This window comes from Ranitomeya variabilis, chromosome 2, assembly GCF_051348905.1.
Source record: "Ranitomeya variabilis isolate aRanVar5 chromosome 2, aRanVar5.hap1, whole genome shotgun sequence".
NCBI classification, from domain to species: Eukaryota; Metazoa; Chordata; class Amphibia; order Anura; family Dendrobatidae; genus Ranitomeya; species Ranitomeya variabilis.
Genome location: NC_135233.1, coordinates 374,329,057 through 374,344,214, shown reverse-complemented (window position 1 = coordinate 374,344,214; position 15,158 = coordinate 374,329,057). Strand labels below are relative to the sequence as shown.

The following is a 15,158-nucleotide window of genomic DNA, read 5'->3' as shown; positions in this document are numbered from 1 at the left end:
GCTTGGGTGACCTCCGAGTATTTATGACTGCTCGGAGATTTAGTTTTCATCGTGGCAGCTGAATGATTTACAGCTATTAGCCAGCCTGATTACATGTGGGGATTCCCTAGCAACCAGGCAACCCCCACATGTACTCAGCCTGGCTAGTAGCTGTAAGTCATTCAGCTGCCATGATGAAAACTAAATCTCCGAGCAGTCATAAATACTCGGAGGTCACCCGAGTGTGCTCAGGAAAACCTGAGCAACAAGTATACTCACTCATCACTACTACAGTGTGAATGGGCAAACATGGAGGTTGTGGTTGCCTCCTTTCTGACTCTGCCCTCCTCCCATCAGCCCAAGGGTGATTTTAATTAGCACTGGTTCCTAGAAGCCCATTTAAATTTGAGGTTTGCAACCCAAAGAGGTATGTTTGCCAATTCACACTGTAGGTTTAGAGCCCAAGAGAGGCATGTTTAGGACAATAAGTCTCTCAGAAAAGTGTCACCTTGCCGTGGTTTATGGGCACACATGAATGGGCCAATTTATGCGATAAGAACCTTCATTTATTGTAAGTACTTAAAAAAAAACATTTTTGGTACAGTTTATTCAGCAATAATGTTAGATCTTGTGTTTGCATATACATTGGACTTTGTAGAGTGCTGCTGTGTCACCCCTTTTTGGTATATATAAGGAAGACAGAACATCCAAAAGTCTGGGTACTAAGGTGACTATCCTGGCCAAGAAGATTGGCTATTAAAGACTGTACTGTAAATCCCCAAATAATTGGCACCCAAGGGGTTAGAAATTACAAACTCCCTAGGGTCAGCTAGGGAAAGATGACAGTGAGCGGGGCATCAAACTTACGTACTTTATCAAAGGTGCCAACCTCCGAGGTCAGGTAGGGCCATTGATAAGATGCATTATCTAAGACAAAGTATTTAGGCCCTTCTCTTCTTTGTTCAACTTAGCAACTTCCTAAAAGTGGCAAAAAATGTTATTTGAATAAACTTAATTCTCAAATGTCTACTTATGAATAACCCTTTAATTACCCAATAGCAGAAATTGATTTGGCCAAATATGTATAACATGTTCTCATTCATAAAAGCTGTAGGCAGGGGTCCGGGTCAGAGGCGCTGCGGGCAGCAGAGATGAGAGATGGAGGCTGCCTGTTATATCCAGACCTAGTCCTACCCCAGCGCTCTGCTGGCGACCCCCAAACCAGAGTCCCCCAGACCTGGACAGCCAGCACCCTACAAGGTCATCACTGACCCCCTGACCGGACGGAGCTATATGCGGGGCAGGATCCTGGGCAAGGGGGGATTTGCTCGATGCTATGAAATGACTGAGGTTTTCACTAATAAAACCTATGCTGTGAAAGTCACTCCACACAGCCGTGTGGCCAAACCTCATCAGCGGGAAAAGATTGTGAATGAAATCGACCTTCACCGGCAGCTTTATCACAGACACATTATGACTTGTAGGATTTTTATAAGACAATATTTTTGCAGTCATATTGTGACTTCTGTTTTCACAGAAGACTGTCATTGTTACATGAATGTCCAGTAACTAACCGAACCTTTGTTGAAACCCCTACCTGATATTGTCTCTAAAGTTACTATCATGTATAAGTAGAACAATGTGGAATACTACCCTAGACTGTCCTTCAAATTGTAATGGAAACCTGACCACTAGGGTTGAGCGAAACGGGTCGATCATTTTCAAAAGTCGCCGACTTTTGGCTAAGTCGGCGTCTCATGAAACCCGATCCGACCCCTGTGCTTGTCGGCCATGCGGTACGCGACTTTCGCGCCAAAGTCGCGTTTCAATGACGCGAAAAGCGCCATTTCTCAGCCAATGAAGGTGAACGCAGAGTGTGGGCAGCGTGATGACATAGATCCTGGTCCCCACCATCTTAGAGAAGGGCATTGCAGTGATTGGCTTGCTGTCTGCGGCGTCACAGGGGCTATAAAGGGGCGTTCCCGCCGACCGCCATCTTACTGCTGCTGATCTGAGCTTAGGGACAGGTTGCTGCCGCTTCGTCAGAAGCAGGGAGAGCGTTAGGCAGGGTCCACTAACCACCAAACCGCTTGTGCTGCAGCGATTTCCACTGTCCAACACCACCTTCGGTGTGCAGGGATTGTGGAAGCTATTTTTTATTTTTTTTCCCCTCAGCGCTGTAGCTCATTGGGCTGCCCTAGAAGGCTCCGTGATAGCTGTATTGCTGTGTGTACGCCACTGTGGAAACCAACTGCTTTTTTCAAAGCACATATCCTCTTGTTCCTTCCTTTCTGCACAGCTATCTTTTTTGTTTGTCCACACTTTTTATTTAATTTGTGCATCAGTCCACTCCTATTGCTGCCTGCCATACCTGGCTTACATTACTGCAGGGAGATAGTAATTGTAGGACAGTTTTTTTTTTTTTTTTGTTTTTTTTTGTGGGAGATTAAGATTGGCATTTCTGCTACAGTGCCATCCCTGTGTGTGCCATCTCTCACTGAGTGGGCCATAGAAAGCCTATTTATTTTTTCCGTGATTTGTGTTCTAAAATCTACCTCAACACAAAAACACTACATCAATCAGTGGGAGAAAAATATTGGCCTCAGTCAGGGCTTGTGTGCCACTGCTGTGTGTGCTATCTCTCATTCAGTGGGCTATAGCAAGCCTATTTTTTTTTTTTTTTTTTTAATATTATTTGGTTTCTAAAGTCTCCCTGAAAAAAAAACAAAACCTAAAAAAACAGTGGGAGAGTAATATTGCCCTTTCAGCTTGTGTGCCAGTCTTGAGTCCTGGGTGTGCCACCTCTCTCCCTCTCATTCAGTGGGCCATAGAAAGCCTATTTATTTTTTTTTTTAAATATTATTGGGTTTCTAAAGTCTCCCTTAAAAAACAAAAAATACATAAAAAAACAGTGGGAGAGTAATATTGCCCTTTCAGCTTGTGTGCCAGTCTTGACTCCTGGGTGTGCCACCTCTCTCCCTTTCATTCAGTGGGCCATAGAAAGCCTATTTATTTTTTCCGTGATTTGTGTTCTAAATTCTACCTCAACACAAAAACACTACATCAATCAGTGGGAGAAAAATATTGGCCTCAGTCAGGGCTTGTGTGCCACTGCTGTGTGTGCTATCTCTCATTCAGTGGGCTATAGCAAGCCTATTTTTTTTTTTTTTTTTTTAATATTATTTGGTTTCTAAAGTCTCCCTGAAAAAAAAAAAAAACCTAAAAAAACAGTGGGAGAGTAATATTGCCCTTTCAGCTTGTGTGCCAGTCTTGACTCCTGGGTGTGCCACCTCTCTCCCTTTCATTCAGTGGGCCATAGAAAGCCTATTTATTTTTTTTTTTAAATATTATTGGGTTTCTAAAGTCTCCCTTAAAAAACAAAAAATACATAAAAAAACAGTGGGAGAGTAATATTGCCCTTTCAGCTTGTGTGCCAGTCTTGACTCCTGGGTGTGCCACCTCTCTCTCTCTCATTCAGTGGGCCATAGAAAGGCTATTTTTTTTTGGTTTTTTAAATATTATTTGGTTTCTAAAGTCTCCCTGAAAAAAAAAAAAAAAACATACAAAAAACAGTGGGAGAGTAATATTGCCCTTTCAGCTTGTGTGCCAGTCTTGACTCCTGGGTGTGCCACCTCTCTCCCTTTCATTCAGTGGGCCATAGAAAGCCTATTTATTTATTTTTTTAAATATTATTGGGTTTCTAAAGTCTCCCTTAAAAAACAAAAAATACATAAAAAAACAGTGGGAGAGTAATATTGCCCTTTCAGCTTGTGTGCCAGTCTTGACTCCTGGGTGTGCCACCTCTCTCTCTCATTCAGTGGGCCATAGAAAGCCTATTTATTTTTTTGGTTTTTTTAATATTATTTGGTTTCTAAAATCTCCCTGAAAAAAAAAAAAAAACATACAAAAAACAGTGGGAGAGTAATATTGCCCTTTCAGCTTGTGTGCCAGTCTTGACTCCTGGGTGTGCCACCTCTCTCCCTTTCATTCAGTGGGCCATAGAAAGCCTATTTATTTTTTCCGTGATTTGTGTTCTAAATTCTACCTCAACACAAAAACACTACATCAATCAGTGGGAGAAAAATATTGGCCTCAGTCAGGGCTTGTGTGCCACTGCTGTGTGTGCTATCTCTCATTCAGTGGGCTATAGCAAGCCTATTTTTTTTTTTTTTTTTTAATATTATTTGGTTTCTAAAGTCTCCCTGAAAAAAAAAAAAAAACATACAAAAAACAGTGGGAGAGTAATATTGCCCTTTCAGCTTGTGTGCCAGTCTTGACTCCTGGGTGTGCCACCTCTCTCCCTTTCATTCAGTGGGCCATAGAAAGCCTATTTATTTTTTTTTTAAATATTATTGGGTTTCTAAAGTCTCCCTTAAAAAACAAAAAATACATAAAAAAACAGTGGGAGAGTAATATTGCCCTTTCAGCTTGTGTGCCAGTCTTGACTCCTGGGTGTGCCACCTCTCTCCCTTTCATTCAGTGGGCCATAGAAAGCCTATTTATTTTTTCCGTGATTTGTGTTCTAAATTCTACCTCAACACAAAAACACTACATCAATCAGTGGGAGAAAAATATTGGCCTCAGTCAGGGCTTGTGTGCCACTGCTGTGTGTGCTATCTCTCATTCAGTGGGCTATAGAAAGCCTATTTATTTTATTTTTTTTTTTAATATTATTTGGTTTCTAAAGTCTCCCTGAAAAAAAAAACAAAACCTAAAAAAACAGTGGGAGAGTAATATTGCCCTTTCAGCTTGTGTGCCAGTCTTGACTCCTGGGTGTGCCACCTCTCTCACTCTCATTCAGTGGGCCATAGAAAGCCTATTTATTTTTTTTTTTAAATATTATTGGGTTTCTAAAGTCTCCCTTAAAAAACAAAAAATACATAAAAAAACAGTGGGAGAGTAATATTGCCCTTTCAGCTTGTGTGCCAGTCTTGACTCCTGGGTGTGCCACCTCTCTCTCTCATTCAGTGGGCCATAGAAAGGCTATTTTTTTTTTGGTTTTTTTAATATTATTTGGTTTCTAAAGTCTCCCTGAAAAAAAAAAAAAAGCATACAAAAAACAGTGGGAGAGTAATATTGCCCTTTCAGCTTGTGTGCCAGTCTTGACTCCTGGGTGTGCCACCTCTCTCCCTTTCATTCAGTGGGCCATAGAAAGCCTATTTATTTTTTTTTTTAAATATTATTGGGTTTCTAAAGTCTCCCTTAAAAAACAAAAAATACATAAAAAAACAGTGGGAGAGTAATATTGCCCTTTCAGCTTGTGTGCCAGTCTTGACTCCTGGGTGTGCCACCTCTCTCCCTTTCATTCAGTGGGCCATAGAAAGCCTATTTATTTTTTCCGTGATTTGTGTTCTAAATTCTACCTCAACACAAAAACACTACATCAATCAGTGGGAGAAAAATATTGGCCTCAGTCAGGGCTTGTGTGCCACTGCTGTGTGTGCTATCTCTCATTCAGTGGGCTATAGAAAGCCTATTTATTTTTATTTTTTTTTTAATATTATTTGGTTTCTAAAGTCTCCCTGAAAAAAAAAACAAAACCTAAAAAAACAGTGGGAGAGTAATATTGCCCTTTCAGCTTGTGTGCCAGTCTTGACTCCTGGGTGTGCCACCTCTCTCCCTCTCATTCAGTGGGCCATAGAAAGCCTATTTATTTTTTTTTTTAAATATTATTGGGTTTCTAAAGTCTCCCTTAAAAAACAAAAAATACATAAAAAAACAGTGGGAGAGTAATATTGCCCTTTCAGCTTGTGTGCCAGTCTTGACTCCTGGGTGTGCCACCTCTCTCTCTCATTCAGTGGGCCATAGAAAGGCTATTTTTTTTTTGGTTTTTTTAATATTATTTGGTTTCTAAAGTCTCCCTGAAAAAAAAAAAAAAAATACAAAAAACAGTGGGAGAGTAATATTGCCCTTTCAGCTTGTGTGCCAGTCTTGACTCCTGGGTGTGCCACCTCTCTCATTCAGTGGGCCATAGAAAGCTTTTTTTTTTTTTTTTTTCCTTGATTTGTGTTCTAAAATCTACCTCAACACAAAAACACTACATCAATCAGTGGGAGAAAAATATTGGCCTCAGTCAGGGCTTGTGTGCCACTGCTGTGTGTGCTATCTCTCATTCAGTGGGCTATAGAAAGCCTATTTATTTATTTATTTTTTTTCTTATTATTTGGTTTCTAAAGTCTCCCTGAAAAAAAAAATACATAAATTAGGTGGGAGATTAATATTGACATTAGTGCTTGAGTGACAGTCCTGCGTGTGTGTCATCTCTGTGATTTTGTGCCACAGAAAACAGAGTGTGTAACATTGTGCCTGATTTTCCTTGTGGTCTCACCAACCTGTTAATTGATATTGAAATCATACTGAAGTTATAGCTCACCGTGTAAGTTGTTTGACAGCAACAAATAAAGTTACTTTGGTTAAGATTTTAAAACAATGAGGAAGTCTGGTGCAAGAGGTCGTCGTGGGCGTTCATTGTCAGCTGGTAATGATGGTAGTGGTAGTGGAGCATCAGGTGGTCGTGGGGATAAAAATATTCCACCTAAGTCTGGAGCTGTGGAGCCAGTTTCGTCGTCAGGCTACACAAGGCCTCGAACACTCTCTTTTCTGGGAGTAGGAAAACCGCTTTTAAAGGCGGAGCAGCAACAGCAAGTTTTGGCTTACATTGCAGACTCAGCCTCTAGCTCTTTTGCCTCCTCTTCCGAAACTGGTAAATGTAAAAGCAGCGCGTCGCTTGTGGATGTTCACGGTCAGGGACAAGTCGCTTCCTTGTCCTCCTCAGCAAAAACTACAACAAGAGAGAAGGATGCAGCAGGCGACACAACGGGTCACTCCATGGAGCTCTTTACACATACCGTCCCTGGCTTAGAAAGTGAAACATTTAACAGGCCATGCCCATTACAAGTATATTCTGACATGGAGTGCACTGATGCACAGCCACAGCCAGAGTACTATGCTGCTCCTTTGACTCAGACCACCACATTGCCCTCTCAGGGTACAGATCCACAATCAGACCATGATGAGACTATGTTGCCCCGCCACGAACGCTATACCACCGACCGACACAGTGACACAGACGAAGTTGCACACGAGCTCGAAGAGGAGGTAATAGATGACCCAGTTATTGACCCCGATTGGCAGCCATTGGGGGAACAGGGTGCAGGCGGCAGTAGTTCAGAAGCGGAGGTGGAGGAGGGGCCGCAGCAGGCATCAACATCGCAACAGGTTCCATCTGCCGGGCCCGTATCTGGCCCAAAACGCGTGTCAAAGCCAAAACCTGTTGGAGCACAGCGTTGCCATCCGGTTAAAGCTCAGTCTGCAATCCCTGAAAAGGGATCCGAGTCTAGGAAGAGTGCAGTCTGGCATTTTTTTAAACAACATCCAACTGATCAGCGCAAAGTCATCTGTCAAAAATGTTCAACTAGCTTAAGCAGAGGTCAGAATCTGAAAAGTCTAAATACTAGTTGCATGCATAGACACTTAACCACCATGCATTTTCAAGCCTGGACTAACTACCAAACATCCCTCAAGGTTGTAGCACCCTCGGCCAATGAAGCTAGTCAGCAACGCAACATCCCTTCCGTCACTGTAAGGCCACCATTTTCCGCACCACCGGCAGTATCTGTGCAGGTTTCTTTGCCAGCCAAAAGCAGTCAGGGTCAGGGAATCACCAGTTTTGTAGGAGGAAATATTGCATCTAGGGCACCGGCGGAAACAATACCGTCTCCAACCGTCTCTCAGTCTGCCATGTACACCGGCACACCCGAAAGTTCCACGATCTCCAGCTCTCCAGTCCAGCTCACCCTACATGAGACTCTGGTTAGAAAAAGGAAGTACTTATCCTCGCATCCGCGTACACAGGGTTTTAACGCCCACATAGCTAGACTAATCTCGTTAGAGATGATGCCCTACCGGTTAGTTGAAAGCGAAGCTTTCAAAGCCCTGATGGAGTACGCTGAACCACGATACGAGCTACCCAGTCGACACTTTTTTTCCAGAAAAGCCATCCCAGCCCTGCACCAGCATGTTAAACAGCGCATCGTCCATGCACTCAGGCAATCTGTGAGTACAAAGGTGCACCTGACTACAGATGCATGGACCAGTAGGCATGGCCAGGGACGTTATGTGTCCATCACGGCACACTGGGTGAATGTGGTGGATGCAGGGTCCACAGGCGACATCAATTTAGGGACAGTTGTGCCTAGCCCACGGTCTAGGAAACAGTTGGCTGTAGGCGTTCGCACCCCCTCCTCCTCCTCCTCCTCGTCCTCCTGCAGAAGCTACAGCTCTTCCACAGAACGCAGTCTGCCAACCACTCCATCGGCAGATGACACTGTTGCACACCAGTTGTCCCATTATGGGCCAGCTACTGCCAAGCGTCAGCAGGCTGTATTGGCTATGAAGTGCTTGGGCGACAACAGACACACCGCGGAAGTTCTGTCCGAGTTCTTGCAACAAGAAACACAGTCGTGGCTGGGCACAGTAGATCTTGAGGCAGGCAAGGTAGTGAGTGATAACGGAAGGAATTTCATGGCTGCCATCTCCCTTTCCCAACTGAAACACATTCCTTGCCTGGCTCACACCTTAAACTTGGTGGTACAGTGCTTATTGAAAACTTATCCTGGGTTCTCCGACCTGCTCCTCAAAGTGCGTGCACTTTGCTCACATATCCGACGTTCGCCTGTACACGCCAGCCGTATGCAGACCTATCAGCGGTCTTTGAACCTTCCCCAGCATCGCCTAATCATAGACGTTGCAACAAGGTGGAACTCAACACTGCACATGCTTCAGAGACTGTGCGAACAGAGGCGTGCTGTTATTTATTTGTGGGAGGATACACGGGCAGGCAGTAGGATGGCAGACATGGAGTTGTCAGGTGTGCAGTGGTCTAAGATACAAGACATGTGTCAAGTCCTTCAGTGTTTTGAGGAATGCACACGGCTGGTTAGTGCAGACAACGCCGTAATAAGCATGAGCATCCCCCTAATGCGTCTGCTGATGCAAAGTTTGACGCACATAAAGGAGCAGGCGTCTGCACCAGAGGAAGAGGAAAGCCTTGATGACAGTCAGCCATTGTCTGGTCAGGGCAGTGTACAGGACGAGGTAGCGGGCGAAGAGGAGGTGGAGGACGAGGAGGATGATAGGGATGAGTATATTTTTAATGCCGAACCTTTCCCGGGGGCACAGGAAATTGGTTGCGTGTCACGGCCGGGTTCTGGTTTTTTGAGGGACACAAGTGACGTAGATTTGCCTGCAACTGCCCCTCAACCAATCACAACCGGAGATTTGACAACTGGAACTTTGGCCCACATGGCGGATTATGCCTTACGTATCCTAAAAAGGGACACACGCATTACGAAAATGATGAACGATGACGATTACTGGTTGGCCTGCCTCCTTGATCCACGCTATAAAGGCAAATTGCAAAATATTATGCCACATGAGAACTTGGAACTAATATTAGCAACCAAACAATCAACTCTTGTTGACCGTTTGCTTCAGGCATTCCCAGCACACAGCGCACGTGATCGTTCTCACACGAGCTCCAGGGGGCAGCAGACTAGGAGTGTTAGGGGTGCACACATCAGAAGTGGCGTTGGACAGAGGGGTTTTCTGACCAGGTTGTGGAGTGATTTTGCTATGACCGCAGACAGGACAGGTACTGCTGCATCAATTGAAAGTGACAGGAGACAACATTTGTCCAGTATGGTTACTAACTATTTTTCATCCCTTATCGATGTTCTCCCTCAACCGTCATTCCCATTTGATTACTGGGCCTCCAAATTAGACACCTGGCCAGAATTGGCAGAATATGCATTGCAGGAGCTTGCTTGCCCGGCAGCAAGTGTCCTATCAGAAAGAGTATTCAGTGCTGCAGGTTCAATATTAACCGAAAAAAGGACTCGTCTGGCTACCCAAAATGTTGACGATCTAACATTCATTAAAATGAACCACAACTGGATTTCGAAATCTTTTGCCCCACCTTGCCCGGCCGACACCTAGCTTTCCTATGAAAAGCTCTTGCCTGTGAATTACTTTTCTAATGTCTAATTTGCTGCAGCTGATTGTACAGCATACGACATGTTTACACCTCCCTAAATGGCAAAACTCCCCACACGGGGCCGTGGTATCGCGACTTGGCGCAAGCACCCGTGAGACTGCTGTTTGTCTGAAGAGGTGGGTGTGCTCGCTTTTGGTTGACGGCATTGCTACTGGGTCCCTCATAGTACAATGTAGTGTCTCTGGCGGTGGTGGTGCGCACCCAACGTCAGACACACCGTTGTAACATGAGGGGCCCTGGGGCGGTCCCGCCGGCCTCAAGAGAGTTCCCCCCTACCCCAGCTCAAAATGTGCTCTACCACGTCCAAAATTATGTCGCACAGCTCCACCAATCTTTAGTCTATTCGCTGACATCATTCAATGTCTGGCACTGACAATACAAATTTGTAGACATCTATGATGCAACTTAAAGTAGTCTGTGTCTGTGTCCTATATTGGCACCATTAAATAGTTACTGCCAAATTACTATGTCAGAAACTTAGTAGATGAGCCCACCCCTGTACCTAAGTATGCCACCTTTTTTTTTGTTGTGGTTGTTTTGCGAGACATTAACATCTATTTATATTTTGGGAGTACTGGGACAGACACTCCTTGCACTACTCCTCCACTCACCACCAAGCTGCCTGTGTATCCATGTAACCGCTGTAAAGCTGCCATGAGCCTATTGTTTGTTATTTTAGGCCTTTGATAGCCTGTCTGCGGTCCCTACTTTAAATACTCCTCCACTGACCACCAAGCTGCCTGCCAGTGTATCCATGTAACCGCTGTAAAACTGCCATAAGCCTATTGTTTGTTATTTTAGGCCTTTGATAGCCTGTCTGCGGTCCCTACTTTAAATACTCCTCCACTGACCACCAAGCTGCCTGCCCGTGTATCCATGTAACCGATGTAAAACTGCCATAAGCCTATTGTTTGTTATTTTAGGCCTTTGATAGCCTGTCTGCGGTCCCTACTTTAAATACTCCTCCACTCACCACCACCAAGCTGCCTGCCCGTGTATCCATGTAACCGCTGTAAAACTGCCATGAGCCTATTGTTTGTTATGTTAGGCCTTTGATAGCCTGTCTGCGGTCCCTACTTTAAATACTCCTCCACTGACCACCAAGCTGCCTGCCCGTGTATCCATGTAACCGCTGTAAAACTGCCATAAGCCTATTGTTTGTTATTTTAGGCCTTTGATAGCCTGTCTGCGGTCCCTACTTTAAATACTCCTCCACTGACCACCAAGCTGCCTGCCTGTGTATCCATGTAACCGCTGTAAAACTGCCATAAGCCTATTGTTTGTTATTTTAGGCCTTTGATAGCCTGTCTGCGGTCCCTACTTTAAATACTCCTCCACTCACCACCACCAAGCTGCCTGCCCGTGTATCCATGTAACCGCTGTAAAACTGCCATGAGCCTATTGTTTGTTATGTTAGGCCTTTGATAGCCTGTCTGCGGTCCCTACTTTAAATACTCCTCCACTCACCACCACCAAGCTGCCTGCCCGTGTATCCATGTAACCGCTGTAAAACTGCCATGAGCCTATTGTTTGTTATTTTAGGCCTTTGATAGCCTGTCTGCGGTCCCTACTTTAAATACTCCTCCACTCATCACCAGCTGCCTGCCCGTGTATCCATGTAACCGCTGTAAAACTGCCATAAGCCTATTGTTTGTTATTTTAGGCCTTTGATAGCCTGTCTGCGGTCCCTACTTTAAATACTCCTCCACTCATCACCAGCTGCCTGCCCGTGTATCCATGTAACCGCTGTAAAACTGCCATGAGCCTATTGTTTGTTATTTTAGGCCTTTGATAGCCTGTCTGCGGTCCCTACTTTAAATACTCCTCCACTCACCACCAAGCTGCCTGCCCGTCTATCCATGTAACCGCTGTAAAACTGCAATGAGCCTATTGTTTGTTATTTTAGGCCTTTGATAGCCTGTCTGCGGCCCCTACTTGCAATACTCCTCCACTGACCACCAAGCTGCCTGCCCGTGTATCCATGTAACCGCTGTAAAACTGCCATAAGCCTATTGTTTGTTATGTTAGGCCTTTGATAGCCTGTCTGCGGTCCCTACTTTAAATACTCCTCCACTCACCACCAAGCTGCCTGCCCGTGTATCCATGTAACCGCTCTAAAACTGCCATAAGCCTATTGTTTGTTATTTTAGGCCTTTGATAGCCTGTCTGCGGTCCCTACTTTAAATACTCCTCCACTGACCACCAAGCTGCCTGCCCGTGTATCCATGTAACCGCTGTAAAACTGCCATAAGCCTATTGTTTGTTATTTTAGGCCTTTGATAGCCTGTCTGCGGTCCCTACTTTAAATACTCCTCCACTGACCACCAAGCTGCCTGCCCGTGTATCCATGTAACCGATGTAAAACTGCCATAAGCCTATTGTTTGTTATTTTAGGCCTTTGATAGCCTGTCTGCGGTCCCTACTTTAAATACTCCTCCACTCACCACCACCAAGTTGCCTGCCCGTGTATCCATGTAACCGCTGTAAAACTGCCATGAGCCTATTGTTTGTTATGTTAGGCCTTTGATAGCCTGTCTGCGGTCCCTACTTTAAATACTCCTCCACTCACCACCAAGCTGCCTGCCCGTGTATCCATGTAACCGCTGTAAAACTGCCATAAGCCTATTGTTTGTTATTTTAGGCCTTTGATAGCCTGTCTGCGGCCCCTACTTGCAATACTCCTCCACTGACCACAATGCTGCCTGGAGTGCCTGCCTGTGTATCCATGTAACCGATGTAAAACTGCCATGACTGCCTACTGTTTGTTATTTTAGGCCTTTGATAGCCTGTCTGCAGCCCCTACTTGCAATACTCCTCCACTGACCACACCAATGCTGCCCGTGTACCCCTGGACCCTATTTAAAAGTTCATAGAGCCTAGTTATATATTTTATTTACTATTAATAAGGCCATGATGGACTACGCTGTACCACGCTACAAGCTAACCAGTCGACACTTCTTTTGCGAGAAAAGCCATCCCAACCCTCCACCAGCATGTAGAAGACCGCATTGTCCATGCACTCTGGCAATCTGTGAGTACAAAGGTGCACCTGACAACAGACGCATGGACCTGTAGGCATGGCCACGGAAGATTACGTGTCCATTACGGCGCAATGGGTTAATGTGGTGGATGCATGGTCCACAGGGGACAGCCTACTAAGTCTGTCTGCAGTCCCTAATTCAAATTGTCCTCCACTGTCTAAATCGGAGCTTCCACCTTCTGGCTTTCGGCCTATAGTATCAGAAATTAAACTGCATTTGGCCTTCAACTTTGGTTAGGGCCTACTAACGGCTTCTGCCCCTCCCTGGTGTTGCCCTCAACTAAATAAAGCTGAGCTTCAACCTTCTGCTCCAAATTACCATTTTGAAAAATGCAATAGGCTTTTCCGGCCTACTAAAGGTGTCTGTCTGTGTGCCCCTGCCTGGTGTTGTCCTCAACTAAATAAAGCTGAGCTTCAACCTTCCGGCTCTCATTAAGTGGTTTTAAAAAAAAAAATGGTGGTTAGGGCCTACTAACGGCTTCTGCCCCTCCCTGGTGTTGCCCTCAACTAAATAAAGCTGAGCTTCAACCTTCTGCTCCAAATTAACATTTTGAAAAATGCAATAGGCTTTTCCGGCCTACTAAAGGTGTCTGTCTGTGTGCCCCTGCCTGGTGTTGCCCTCAACTAAATAAAGCTGAGCTTCAACCTTCTGCTCCAAATTACCATTTTGAAAAATGCAATAGGCTTTTCCGGCCTACTAAAGGTGTCTGTCTGTGTGCCCCTGCCTGGTGTTGTCCTCAACTAAATAAAGCTGAGCTTCAACCTTCCGGCTCTCATTAAGTGGTTTTAAAAAAAAAAATGGTGGTTAGGGCCTACTAACGGCTTCTGCCCCTCCCTGGTGTTGCCCTCAACTAAATAAAGCTGAGCTTCAACCTTCTGCTCCAAATGACCATTTTGAAAAATGCAATAGGCTTTTCCGGCCTACTAAAGGTGTCTGTCTGTGTGCCCCTGCCTGGTGTTGTCCTCAACTAAATAAAGCTGAGCTTCAACCTTCTGCTCCAAATTACCATTTTGAAAAATGCAATAGGCTTTTCCGGCCTACTAAAGGTGTCTGTCTGTGTGCCCCTGCCTGGTGTTGTCCTCAACTAAATAAAGCTGAGCTTCAACCTTCCGGCTCTCATTAAGTGGTTTTAAAAAAAAAAATGGTGGTTAGGGCCTACTAACGGCTTCTGCCCCTCCCTGGTGTTGCCCTCAACTAAATAAAGCTGAGCTTCAACCTTCTGCTCCAAATTACCATTTTGAAAAATGCAATAGGCTTTTCCGGCCTACTAAAGGTGTCTGTCTGTGTGCCCCTGCCTGGTGTTGTCCTCAACTAAATAAAGCTGAGCTTCAACCTTCTGCTCCAAATTACCATTTTGAAAAATGCAATAGGCTTTTCCGGCCTACTAAAGGTGTCTGTCTGTGTGCCCCTGCCTGGTGTTGTCCTCAACTAAATAAAGCTGAGCTTCAACCTTCTGCTCCAAATTACCATTTTGAAAAATGCAATAGGCTTTTCCGGCCTACTAAAGGTGTCTGTCTGTGTGCCCCTGCCTGGTGTTGTCCTCAACTAAATAAAGCTGAGCTTCAACCTTCCGGCTCTCATTAAGTGGTTTTAAAAAAAAAAATGGTGGTTAGGGCCTACTAACGGCTTCTGCCCCTCCCTGGTGTTGCCCTCAACTAAATAAAGCTGAGCTTCAACCTTCTGCTCCAAATTACCATTTTGAAAAATGCAATAGGCTTTTCCGGCCTACTAAAGGTGTCTGTCTGTGTGCCCCTGCCTGGTGTTGTCCTCAACTAAATAAAGCTGAGCTTCAACCTTCTGCTCCAAATTACCATTTTGAAAAATGCAATAGGCTTTTCCGGCCTACTAAAGGTGTCTGTCTGTGTGCCCCTGCCTGGTGTTGTCCTCAACTAAATAAAGCTGAGCTTCAACCTTCTGCTCCAAATTACCATTTTGAAAAATGCAATAGGCTTTTCCGGCCTACTAAAGGTGTCTGTCTGTGTGCCCCTGCCTGGTGTTGTCCTCAACTAAATAAAGCTGAGCTTCAACCTTCTGCTCCAAATTACCATTTTGAAAAATGCAATAGGCTTTTCCGGCCTACTAAA

At 44.8% G+C, this 15,158-nt stretch overlaps 1 protein-coding gene across 5 annotated transcripts in view; it reads right to left on the bottom strand.

The window, feature by feature from the left end:
* Positions 1–15,158, bottom strand: part of LOC143806074 (uncharacterized) — a 51,082-nt gene that overhangs the window by 18,770 nt on the left and 17,154 nt on the right. The gene's annotated exons all lie outside the window — the stretch shown is intronic.